Source organism: Arachis hypogaea, chromosome 16 (assembly GCF_003086295.3).
Source record: "Arachis hypogaea cultivar Tifrunner chromosome 16, arahy.Tifrunner.gnm2.J5K5, whole genome shotgun sequence".
In the NCBI taxonomy this organism is placed as follows: domain Eukaryota; kingdom Viridiplantae; phylum Streptophyta; class Magnoliopsida; order Fabales; family Fabaceae; genus Arachis; species Arachis hypogaea.
Window position 1 is genome coordinate 64051249 of NC_092051.1, and position 10620 is coordinate 64061868.

General features: G+C 42.4%; 2 non-coding genes across 2 annotated transcripts; both read left to right on the top strand.

Moving 5' to 3' along the window:
- Positions 1-809: 809 nt before the first annotated feature.
- LOC112759950 (small nucleolar RNA R71) lies at positions 810-916 on the top strand. Its single transcript, XR_003180411.1, has one exon. It is a non-coding gene; the product is annotated as a small nucleolar RNA R71 (small nucleolar RNA).
- Positions 917-5572: 4656 nt separating this feature from the next.
- LOC112759888 (small nucleolar RNA R71) lies at positions 5573-5680 on the top strand. The gene has a single exon (XR_003180353.1). It is a non-coding gene; the product is annotated as a small nucleolar RNA R71 (small nucleolar RNA).
- Positions 5681-10620: the final 4940 nt, after the last annotated feature.

Consider the following 10620-nt stretch of genomic DNA (forward strand, 5'->3'; position numbering starts at 1 on the left):
TACCTGAACTATGCCCAGAAGCTTGCTTGGACAAGTATCCAATTTGTGCTTCAAGTTTCTGAGTGACAGCATCTTGATTTTGCAGATTGGATGTTACTTCCTCTTGGAATTTCTTCATGTCTTTAATCTCCTTGCTAAGGTTTGCAAGCATAGCTTCCATCCTGGCCATTCTGTCATCTTCATGTGGTGAGGGTTGGTTGGAATTAGGGTGTTGAGAGTGGTTGTTGTGGTTTAGGTATGATGGCTGTCAATAAGTGTTTTGTGTGGTTTGGTATGGTTTTTGGTTAGAGTTTTGGTGAGTGGAGTTGTTATACTAGTTTGGATTGTGAGGTCTGTGTTCTTGGCCTTGGCTTTGTTGGTTTTCCCACCCAAAGTTTGGGTGGTTCCTCCAACCAGAGTTATAGGTTTTAGAGTATGGATCATTAGCTTGCCTAGATGAGTTTCCAAGGTAATTAGCTTCCTCCCAGTTAACTCCTTCTTCTGTCTCTAACTCTTCTTGGGGTGATGGTTGAGTGTGGATAGCTACAGCCTGATTCTTTTCCATTTGCTTGGTCAATTTAGCCAGTTGCTTGGTGATCATCTTGTTCTGGGCCAGGATTGCATCCATATGGTTTAATTCCAAGACTCCCCTATTATTGCTCCTATCTGAGGCATAAAAGTACTCATTGTCAGCCACTGTCTCTATAACATCAATGGCTTCTTTAATGGTCTTCTTCTTGTTGAGGGAAACTCCAGATGAATGGTCTACAGCCTTTCTTGATTCACAATTCAACTCTTCATAAAAGATGTGTATTTGCACCCACTCATTAAACATATCAAGGGGGCATTTCATTGTCAAGTCTTTGAATCTCTCCCAGGCTTCATAAAGAGTTTCACCATCCTGCTGTATGAATGTCTGCACTTCAGTTCTTAGCCTGTTTACTCTTTGTGGAGGGTAGAACCTTGTTAAGAATCTGTTCATTACATCTTCCTAGGTGGTCAAGCTTTCCTTAGGAAATGACTCTAGCCATTTTGATGCTTTGTCCCTCAAAGAAAATGGAAACAGTAGCAATCTATAGGTGTCAGGATGAACACCATTAGATTTAACCGTGTTGTATATCCTTTGGAATTTAGTTAGATGCTCATTAGGATCCTCTTGTGAACTTCCTCCGAAAGAACAGTTGTTCTGGACAAGAGTTATGAGCTGAGGCTTCAGTTCGAAATTATTAGCATGGATAGTTGGCCTTTGAATGCTACTGCCACAATTTCCTGGATTTGGATTGATGTATGATCCAAGAACTCTCCTCTCTTGTTCAGCAGGGTTAGCTCCACCTCTTCTGGCATGATTGTTCATCTCTCCTTCATGATGGTTTTCCATATTATCCTCCATGGTTATATCAAAGTATTCCTCCGCTTCTTCTGCACCAACAACCCTTTTTCCTCTTGCTTCCCTCCTTAATCTCAGGAAGGTTCTTTCTGGTTCACTATCAAAGGAAGTTGAAGTTTCCTTTCTCCTACCTGTCATACAATGAATAAGTACAAGAAACAGCAAGTGTAGAGTCTACTAAAACAGAGTATAGTTAGCTTGGTTAGAGCAATTTATCAAATAGTTTGTAGGTTAGCTTGCTGGAAAGTAAAGAAGTAAGGTAAAATTAAAGTGAAATAACAAATAGAAAATTGCAGAGAATAAACTGAACAACTGGAATTAAAATTCAATTAATCAAAAGAAAAAGTAAAGTGCTCAGTCTAGTTATCCTTCAATTTAGTAATCGTCAATACAAAACCAATCCCCATCAACGGCGCCATAAACTTGATTCACTTGGAAACCATCTCTCAACAAATTTCCTCTGGCAAGTGCACCGGATTGTCGTCAAGTAAAAACTCACTGTAGAGTGAGGTCGAATCCCACAGGGATTGGTAGATTGAGCAATGTTAATTGGAGAATTATGCTAGTTGAGCGAAATCGAGATTGAATTCGGAATTGCATAAAGTAAAAATTGGGGGGAAACTTAAATTGCAAGAAATTAAATGACAAAAAATTAAATTGCTGGAAATAAAGAACAGGAACTTAAATTGCAAGAAATAAAAAGGGAATGGGGATTTAACATGAAATTAAAGAAGTAGAATGTAAGTAGAATGGGTAGATCAGAGATGGGGGAATCATTGGATTTAGGAGATGTATAGTTCTCCGGATAAAATTCATTTTCATCTCTTCCACAATCAATGCATTCATTGATCTCCTTGGCAATCTTAATTGATTGGATCCCAATTCCTTTGCTCACTAATCTCTCTAAGCATGAACAATTGCCCAATTCCTTGATTTAAGTGCTCATGGGAAGAGATGAAGTTTGGTCACTGATTATACCGCACAAATTTATAGATCAAAGTGTTGGTAGGATTACATGTCACTATATCCATCCAAACCTCAATCTAATCCAATGTGAGAAAGCATTTCTAGCATGATCTCCTCATTCCTCTTCCAAGGTTCCGAGGAGATCCAATTATGAATAGCTTCTTTCCTAAGATAACTATCCAATTTGATGAAGGACGAAAGCTTTCAAGCAAAATCAAGAGAAAAGAAAGAAAAATATGAATGAAAATTACTATTGATCCATTGAATTACACGGAGCTCCCTAACCCAATGAAAGGGGTTTAGTTGTTCATAGCTCTCAAAATGGAAATTCGGATTGAAAGATACATTGCAAAAAAAATCAACAGAAAGTAAATATGCAGTACTCCGTAAAAGGAAAATCCAATTCCCCCCCAAAAAAAGGTCCCTCTAACTTAAATTCTAAATTATTTATACACTCTCTTCCATTGATCTTCAATCTCTAAATTTGACTTTTGGCCTTGGTGGAATTGGGTTGAATTGGCTCCAATTGGTTTACTTTGCTGTTGAGAAGAGATTAGTTTTGAATTGCAGAGTCCGATGCTTCACGTTGGGGTCAACGTTTGATGGCCAACATTGACTCAAACGCTCCTCAAAAAAACCAGAGAAACTTGCTGTCATTGGCGTTTGACTCAACGTTGGAGGGCCAACGTTCTGCTATCCACGCATGTGCGTGCTTTGCGCGTTTGCGCACAAGGGGCAAAAATTCTCATACACGCGTACGCGTGCTTCACGCGTGCGCGTGGATGCGAAGATTTCATTTTACAGCTTCAAAACCATGCAGGGGACGTTGGCCTCAGCGTTGGACCTCCTATATTAGCGTTTTCATGCGTGCGCATACTCCACGCTTACACGTGATTCTCCCTTTTTCCCATCCACGTGTACACGTCACTGACGCGTACGCGTCGATTTTAGTTTTACTAATCCAAATTCTGGGTTCTTCATCGTGGACGTTGGAGGCTGGCATTTGAGGCAACGTTGGACTCCAACATTCGTTTAGTGACGCGTACGCGTGACCCACGCATACATGTGGATGGTCAATTTCGCCATTCCACGCGTGCGCGTGACTAATGCTTGCGCGTGGATATGAAAATTTTGCTTTTTCACGCGTACGCATCATAGACGCGTATGCGTTACTCAAAAGTCCTTCAGCCCTAGAATTGATCATTTTCTCACATTATTGGGGTAACGTTGGATGTCCAACGCTCCCTCCAACGTGAGCATCAGCAAAATATGCAGAGCCTTGTTCTGCTTCTCTTCTAATGTTTGAGGCAACGTTGGTGGTCTAACTTTGCCACCAACGTTGCTTCTTCTCCATCTTTTCCATGCTCATTCTTCAACCTTCCTCCATGCTTTCTTTCACCTATCATCAACCAATACATGCATCAAAGCCTTGCTAAAGTCATGAGAATTCTTATCATTCTTAGCATATAAGTAATTATAGCATAATTTTCATAAAATTGTATCAAATTAATCATGGTTGAATGAATCTAGGCATACATGAATTTCTACCCAATTTGCTTACTTATAGTTCAAGAAAATGCATAAAACCTATTAAAAACAAGGAAAAAGGATAGTGAAACTAGCCTAAGATGCCCTGGGATCACTAGGAATGACCTTCCTAGGATGATTGATGTGTTGGCCTCTTCTTTCATATCTAGCACAACGAAGTCAACTGGGAAGATGAACTCTCCTACTTTCACCAAAAAATCCTCCACTACACCATGAGGAAACTTGAATGTTCTGTCAGCCAATTGGAGTGCCATTCTTATTGGTTTGGCTTTCACAATCTTCATCCTTCTCATCATAGCCAAGGACATGAGATTGATGCTAGCCCCCAGGTCGCACAATGCTTTCTCAATGTTGATATCCCCTATGATGCAGGGAATTTGGAAGCTCCCAGGGTCTTTCATCTTCTGAGGAAGCTTCTTTTGTATGATGGCACTGCCCTCCTCAGTCAGCACTATGGTCTCCTTTTCTCCCCAGTTCCTCTTTCTTGTCATGAGCTCCTTTAAAAATTTGGCATAGAGTGTCATTTTCTCTGATGCCTCAGGAAAGGGTATGTTGATCTGGAGCTTCTTGAAAATTTCTAGGAATCTAGAGAACTGACTGTCTTTTCCATCCTTCCTCAGCCTTTGTGGATATGGTACCTGTGGCACATAAGGCTTTAGAACTAGCTTTGATGAGGATGATGCAGGGGTCTCTTCTTCTTTCTTGTTTTCAGGCTCCTTTGCAGCTTCTTTTTCTTGGTTGCTCTGACTTGGGGATGCTTCTTCTACAACCTTTCCACTTCTAAGTGTGATGGCCTTGCATTCCCCTCTTGGGTTGGCCATGGTATCATTGGAAAATGTATGTGTGGGCATTGGTATTTGCTTAGATAAGCTCCCTAATTGTGCTTCCAATTTTGAGATTGCTGCACCTTGATTCTTTAGGTTTCATCTGCACTCTTCTTGGTTGGCATCTATCTTTCTTTCAGCCTGTATTTGTCTCTCTAAAATAGTGGAAATAGTTCTTGTTAGATGTGATGACAGTTGTGCCATTGCAGCTTCCACTCTGTCAAAATTGCTCTTGATTTCACATAGTTGTATGGTTGGGGCTGATGTGTCTTGATGGTGGTTATTGTGTGTTTGTTGGGTGGAGTGATATGATGTATTTTATGAATTGTGGTAGGGTCTGTTATTGCCTGATTGATGGTTGGGGTTGGAGTTGTGGTTGTTGTATTGGTTGGATTGGTATGGTTTGTTATGATCTTGGTTGTGGCTTTGTTGGTTCCCCTACCCAAAATTTGGGTGGTTCCTCCATCCTGAGTTATATGTCTTGGAGTTTGGATCATATGGTGGTCTAGAAGGATTGTTCGCATAGTTAGCTTGCTCCTATTCATATTCAACTTCTGGTGCATCTCCTTCTTGTTGAGGGGCTTGGGCTTGAATGGCTGAGACTTGATTCTTCTCCACCTTCTTGGTCAAGGCTGCTAGTTGTGCAGTGATTACTTTATTTTGGGCTAACAAAGCATCCATGGAATTGAGCTCCATTACTCCTCTCTTTTGAGTTCTATCTGAAGCATAGAAATATTCATTCTCAGCCACAGTCTCTATGACATCTATGGCTTCTTCAATGGTTTTCTTTTTGTTGAGTGAGCCTCCCGAAGAATGATCTACTGCTTGCTTTGACTCAATAGAAGATGTGTAGTTGTACCCACTCATTGAACATATCCGGTGGGCATTTCTTTGTCAAATATTTAAACCTCTCCCATGCTTCGTACAGGGTTTCACCATCTTGTTGTCTAAAGGTTTGCACCTCAGCTCTTAGTCTGTTGACTCTCTTGGAGGGTAGAATCTTGCTAGAAACTTGTTCACAAAATCATCCTATGTGGTTAAGCTCTCCTTGGGAAATACTTCCAACCACTTTGTTGCCTTATCCTCGAGAATGTAGTGAGATGTTGCTTTGGGTCCTCTTGGGCTCCCCCTCCATATGAACAACTATTCTAGACAAGCGTGATGAGTTGAGGTTTCAACTCAAAATTGTTAGCATGGATTGTTGGCTTTAGAATGATACTGCCACAGTTTCTTGGATTTGGGTTGATGCAGGAGCCTAGGACTCTCCTCTCTTGCCCAACATGATTGCCATCATCCTCTCCAACATTGTTATGCACTTCTTCCTCCATAGTAGTTCTCAGATCTTCCTCCACTACTTCCTGTCCAACAATGCCTTTGCCTCTTGCTTCCCTCCTTAATCTAAGAAAGGTCCTCTTAGGTTCACTATCGAAGGAGGATGAAGTTTCTCCCCTTCTACCTGCCATACATTCAACAAACAGCAAGCAAAGGGCAAGTGAAGAAATCACTCTTGTTAAGATTAGTGGTTATCTTAGTTGATGCAATTAATCAAACAGTTAGAAAGATGAAAATATAAATAATGAATAACAAAAATAGCCAGAGAAAAAAATAAAACAATGTACGACAGAGGAAAATGGGAGAACTGGAAAAGAAATAACAAGGTAATTAAAATGCTTAATCTAGCTTCCCAATCAATTTAGTCATTGTCAAATTCAAACCAATCCCCGGCAATGGCGCCATAAAACTTGATTATCGGAATTCACTCCCCATATAAAATGATGAATCCATTCTTTCGGCAAGCGCACCAAAATTATCGTCAAGTAATAACCGACAGTGGAGTGGGATTGTATCCACAGAGATTGGTAGATTTGAGCAATTTTAATCAATTGGTGAATAAGTCAAGCTGAGGAAAATAGATTGTGATAGTAGAATTGTAAATGGGCAGAAATATAAATGGCTCAAAAGTAAAGAGAAGCAGTAAAGTACAGAAAAGGAAATGGCAATAATGTAAAGTGCAGAAACATAATGACTTAATTGTAAATGGGAATGGGGATTGACAGAATGTAAAGAAAGCTATAAAGAATGTGGAAGATAAGAATAGGGGAATTCATTGAGATCAGGAGATGTTGTTCTCTTTGGATTAAATCCAGTTCATATCATCTTCAATCATGCAACTCATTGACCTCTTGGCAATCATAATTGATTGAACCTAAATCCTTTGGTGATTCAATCTCTCAGATATTGATCAATAGCCAATTCCTTGGTCTAATTACTCATGAAGAGAGATATGCTTGGTTCCTGATTATACTACACATCATCATAGGTCCAAGTAGAAGGAGGATTATATGTCACCATATCCAAATCCCAAAACTCAGATCCTACTCAAGTGTGAGAAGGGATTTCTAGCATGGTTTCATGTTTCCTTTTCCAAGGTTCCCATGAAACCCATTTTGCATTCAATCTCTTTCCTAAGATGATTGAACACTAACATTAAAACGAAATTCCTTCTAGCAAATCAAAGAGAAGATGAAGAGAAGAAGAAATTAACTATCATTAATCCATCAAGTACAACAGAGCTCCCTCTCTCAATGAGAGGGAATTTAGCTACTCATAGCTCAGAGAAAAGTACAAGAGATGGAAGAGATGATGTGAAAAGTAAATCTAACTATACTTTAACAAAACTCTACTCAACAACCTAATTCTCTTTCTGAATACTTCCAGGGGTTATTTATACTACTCCTAGCACTAGAATAAAGAAAATACAAAAGAGAAAAGAAAATTACAATTTGGAGGGAAAGGAAAACTCAATAAGCATGACCTTCCAGGCTGGCGTGTGACAGGCGTTTGAGTGGCGTGCCATGCCCAGCTCTTCAAGTGGCACGCCCCATGTGTTGGTGTCCCTGGCGTGCCACGCCTTCGAGCCCAAGTGGCACGCCCAGGGTCTTCTTAAGTGTTGGTGTTGGCCTGGTGTTCCACGCCTTCGAGCCCAAGTGGCACACCCTGCCCTTTTCTTTATTCTTCTCTTCTCTGGACAGTTGAACTAGTGTGGCACGCCCAGGATCTAGCATGCCACACCCATTATGTGTGCTCCATTCTTCTCTCTGATCCATTGAACTAGCATGGCACGTCCAGGGTTTGGTGTGCCACACCCCTTGTATGTGCTTCACTCTCTTTTCTGGAAAATAGAGCTGGCGTCCCGTGCCTAGTGTATGGCGTGCCACGCCCAGCATTCTTCCTTAGTCCAATAGCTGGTGTGCCACACCTGGGTCTTCAAGTGGCACGCCCAAGTGAGGAGTGAGAGCTGGCATGCCACGCCTTCGACACCAAGTGGCACGCCCAGCTTTGCTTTTGCCCTCTTTACCATTGGCATGCCATGCCTGGATGCTCAAGTGGCACGCCTAAGTGAGGATGAGAGCTTGGCATGCCACGCCTTCAACACCAAGTGACATGCACAACTTTGCTTTGGCCTCCTTGAGTCTTGGCATGCCATGCTTGGGTCTTCAAGTGGCACGCCCAAGTGAGACTTGAGAGCTGGCATGCCACGCCTTTGACACCAAGTGGCACGCCCAGCCTTTTGGGCCTTCAACCTCTTCTCTGGAAACTTGTACTGGCATGCCACGCCTTGATGCTCAAGTGGCACGCCCACTTTAATGTGGCTCTTTTAAGCTTGGCGTGCCACGCCTGGGTCTTTAAGTGGCACGCCCAAGTGATAATTTGAAGCTGGTGTGCCACGCCTTCGATACCAAGTGGCACATCCAAGTGATTGTCCCCTCTGGATTGATGAACTGGCATGCCACGCCCCATGGTTCAAGTGGCACGCTCATAGTGTGTAATGGACTTGGTCTGCCACGCCCAGCTTTGTGTGCCACGCCCAGCTTTGTGTGCCACGCCCCTTTTGTGGCCTTCAGCATTGCTCTCTGGAAACTTACACTGGCGTGCCAAGCCCATGTAAAGGCTTTGGGTGTCCTCTCTGAAAATCAATACTGGCATGCCATGCCCAGCTCCTGGCGTGCCACGCCCCTACATTTTCATGGTGTTTGTTCCAAGTGGCACGCCAGTTTCACACGCCCAGCTTGTTTTGTTGTTTTCTTCCCTTTTTGTTGCTCTTTTCCACCTGAAATTCAGCACATACCCATTTCAAAGCAATGTACCATAATATTCATCCATTAATTCATGAATTACAATGATCAAATGAGATTATCCTCATTTATGGTCCTTTTTAGGCAAGAAAAAAAGGTAAATGATGCAAGTCATTAGTGTACATCCAACACCAAACTTATGTTTGGTTATAGGAGGGATTGAATTGGTTCCATCCAAGGGAGGAGGCTTGGATGCTGAATCCTTTATGCAAGTGCCTCCTTTGTCAGAGGGTAATGAAGGGTCAAGAACCTTGAACACCATCCATTCCTTATACAAGGTAATCCTTGTTTCTTGTGCCTCTTGGATTTCCAGCTTCTCCATTACAAAGAGTGGCATGAGGTTTATACTTGATCCTAGGTCACATAAAGCCTTTTCAAAGGTCATGGTGCCTATGGTGCAAAGAATCAGAAAGCGTCCAGGATCTGGAAGCTTCTGAGGTAGCTTCTGCTAAACCAAAGCATTAAGTTCTTTGGAAAGAAATGGAGATTCTTCCTCCACAGTCTTTGTACCAAATAGTTTGGAATTCAGCTTCATAAGAGCTCCTAAGTACCGAACAACTTGCTCTTCCCTAGTGTCTTCATCCTCATTCGAGGATGAGTGTTCATCAGAACTCATGCACTACAGAAGTGCATGCAAAGGAACCTCAATGGTCTTTATGGTTTTCTTTGGTTTTGGGTTAGCGGTTTCTTGAGTGGGACTTAAGCACTCAAAGAGTGTGTTCTCACTAGCGTTCAACGCCATTGCTGTGCACCCTAACTAGCGTTAAACGCCAGTCCCTCCAGTGTTTTGGGCGTTGAACGCCCATCAGGGATATCCTTGCTGGCATTCAACGCTAGGTTCGCTGGGTTTGTGGATGTTGGACGCCCAATGAGGGGTTCCTCACTGGCATTCAGCGCTAGAAAGCCTGGATGTTTGGGCGTTGAACGCCCAGCCAGTGCTCCCTGGCTGGCGTTCAACGCCAACTCTGCTGCCAGGATGGGCGTTGAACGCCCAATGAGGGCTTCCTCACTGGCGTTCAGCGCCAGGCTTGCTGCCATTATGGGCGTTCCAAATTTGACCTCTACCTTAGTGGAAGGTATCTAATTTAAATTAAGCCTAGATCATACAAGGCTTTGTCAAAAATGATCTTTCCAGTAGTCCATAGGATTTGAAAGCTCCTAGGACCTGGCATCTTCCTGGACAACTTATTCTGAATTAGGATACTGTACTTCTTAGTAAGTACCTCTATTTCATCTCCCCTTAGGTCCTTCTTTTCAAAAAAAATACCTTTTAGATAGGCCGTGTAGGGAGTCTTCTTTTCCAATACCTCTGTAGAAGAGATATTGACTTGCAGCTCCTTAAGTGTTGCTATGAAATGAGCCAGTTGCTCATCTGCCAGTTCTTTCTGCAAGACAAAGAAAGGTAGCTCTTGAGGCTCTTTTACCTCTACTAGGGGGTGCTTTGTGGTAATCATAGTCTCCTCTTGCACACCCAGAGATGATTTCTCTATAGGGGCGTGCTCAATGGCATTCTCAGGATCCTTCTGGCTCGTGATTGCGCTCCCTTAGTAGCATGCTCCTGAGGTTCGGCCTTCTTGGTTCTAATGAGGGCCAGACACTCTTCTCTTAGATTCACTTCTGTGGCTCTGAGAAGAGTGTTAGGGTGTCTCTGCAGCTTCTGAAGAAGGTTCCTCTGAATAACTGCATTGCACTCCTTAGTAAGGGCTACTGTCTCTACTTCCCTCCAATCCTTCTTATGACTTAAAATGTCCTTCATGAACTTAGCATAAGAAGGTATTTG